Source organism: Microtus ochrogaster, chromosome 16 (genome assembly GCF_000317375.1).
Source record: "Microtus ochrogaster isolate Prairie Vole_2 chromosome 16, MicOch1.0, whole genome shotgun sequence".
In the NCBI taxonomy this organism is placed as follows: Eukaryota; Metazoa; Chordata; class Mammalia; order Rodentia; family Cricetidae; genus Microtus; species Microtus ochrogaster.
Genome location: NC_022018.1, coordinates 30,095,123 through 30,097,425, shown reverse-complemented (window position 1 = coordinate 30,097,425; position 2,303 = coordinate 30,095,123). Strand labels below are relative to the sequence as shown.

Below are 2,303 nucleotides of genomic sequence, written 5' to 3'. Positions count from 1 at the left end.
GAGTGCTGGGATTAAAGGCGTGCGCCACCACCGCCGGGCGACAGGGTCTGGTCTTAACACCACTATGTTAGCAACAAAGCCCTTTCTTTTCCTCAAGTATGTTTTACTTCTTTCTTATCCCATCCCTACTTCAAAATTCACGTATATAAAAACAGATATAAGGCAGGGCGGTGGTGGCGCACTCCTTTAATCCCAGCACTTGGGAGGCAGAGGCAGGTGGATCTCTGTGAGTTCGAGGCCAGCCTGGTCTACAAGAGCTAGTTCCAAGGACCGGAACCAAAACAGCTACGGAGAAACCCTATCTCGAAAGTTAAAAAAAACGAACAAACAAACAAACAAACAAAAAAAAACCCCAGATATATACCACTTACCATAACAAGAACTCAACGACTTTTTCTTTTGGCTCCACCAGGTTTCTAAGCCAGAACTACTCATAATATTCAATTCTTCCCTCTCCTAGAGGAAAAAGCAACAAAGTTGAACAGGGTTGCAAAGCTTACAAGTTTTTACATCAAGTCATTTAAATATCATCCCGTGCACACTTCACAGCAAAACCCTAGGCCTTGTTTGCCTCCTGCTACTTCGTTTTGTTTGTTACTTAATTTTTGCTGTTAAGACAGGGTCTCCTGTAGCTCAGGCAGACCTCAAACTCGCTAGGCAGCTGAGGCTGGCCTTGATTTCCCTAGCCTCCTGCCTCCAACGCACAAACGCTGAGGTGACTGATAGGTACAGTATTATTTCAACTTCTGAGATCAAGGATTCATTCTTCGCACGCTAAAACTCCAGGAATATAATACATGAATACAAGATTACATATAACCAAGGCCCTTAAAAATAAATGACTATGTAATTCTCTGACCGAGCAGATTCTGCAAACTGATTCCACGGCAGTTTAACTAATCTCCGCCCTTAAGACTGGTGGGGAGGGTCCTCCCAACGCCCCTGGCTCTCTCGACATTCAGGAAGGCTACAGACTGCCTCCAAGCCCGGCTTCATTGCTACCGCCAGGACAGTCCTACAGGCTCCAACTTTTCGTAGACTGTGCTCCTGACATCAGAGGCGTGGCGCCGGCCCTCGATCCCCGCAGCGCCAAAGGCCGCGCTGCCCGGCCGCCAGCTTACCCCGCCGCCCTGGGCGGCACTTCCGGCGATTGGAGCCTGCAGCCGGGGCTTCCGGGTCGCGCACGCTGCGGCAGCGGGTTCGGTCCCAGCGTCTGTCAGGAAGAGAGAGTGAGGTCGAGAGGCCGAGAGGTCAGCAAGCCGTTCGCAAGGCACCAACCAGGCTCACCCGGCCACCGGCGCTACGAGGCCAACCCCGAGAGCGCGCACCAGCTGGGACGCGGCGGCGTAGTCCCGCCTCCCGGCACGTAACCAACCCTCATAGGGCGATCACCGCGGCTCTTGAGCCAATAGGCGCCGAGCCTCCAGAAATGAGCGGAGCCTGAGCGCGCCTGCGCCCTGGCGCTCTGGTGGGCGGAATTTCCAGTTTTTAGCCCCTGGAATGCAAGACTTGGGAGCTGGCCTGCCTGTGGTCCTCGCGGAGCTGCAACCACGCCCCACGTTGTTTTATTTTCCCCGCAGGTCTTCATAGCACGAGCCGGAAGTAACGTCGCAAGGATAGAGGCTGCGGACCCAACACCGGAGATCTGGAGAAGTAGAGACTTCCAAGGCGCAGCGGAGCTGGCGCTCACGGAAGCCGAAGACAGAGAAGGATGAGAGGCTTTGAAAAGGGAGCGGCGGCATGGCCTTGCTACGTGGAGAAAGCGGCGAGGAAATAGTACCGATGAAAGGATTTCGGTTCATTCTGACTGAGATTCTAGGCTAGAGAGCTGAGATATAAAAAACGAAAATGAGCGTTAAATGTCCTCTTAACTTGAAGGGGGAAAAAGTATGTAGGCCGGCGAGATGGCTCACTGTGGGAAGTGAGGAGCGGCAAGTGTTTACTGCTCAAACTTATACACCTGAATTCCATCCTTGGACCCCATGTAAAAGCTGACACCCCGAAAGTTGTCGTCTGCCACACACACACAATAATTATATAATATAGCACACATATCTCCACAGACCTACTATAATATGTATATATTAAAATCCCTCACACAGGAAGATGAGTACTAGAATTCTCTGGTCTGGCAAAGGATTTGGATTGGCTGAAATTCTAGAATTAGGGACCGAGGATGGCAGTTATGTGTTCCGGATTCACTAATTCCTATTTTCGGAATGCAGCTTGTTTGTTTTAAACGAAAATTTCTAAGGCAAAAGTGTCCTATCACAGTTATTCTAACATTGAAATGTTTCTCTTAG

The 2,303-nt window shown here is 50.6% G+C and overlaps 1 protein-coding gene across 1 annotated transcript in view; it reads right to left on the bottom strand.

Moving 5' to 3' along the window:
• The window catches only part of LOC101996889 (zinc finger protein 322), an 11,625-nt gene extending 10,300 nt beyond the window's left edge, over positions 1-1,325 (bottom strand). Inside the window, 2 exon segments of the mRNA XM_013349132.2 lie at positions 372-456; positions 1,122-1,325. The gene's annotated coding sequence lies outside the window, so the exon portion shown is untranslated.
• Positions 1,326-2,303: the final 978 nt, after the last annotated feature.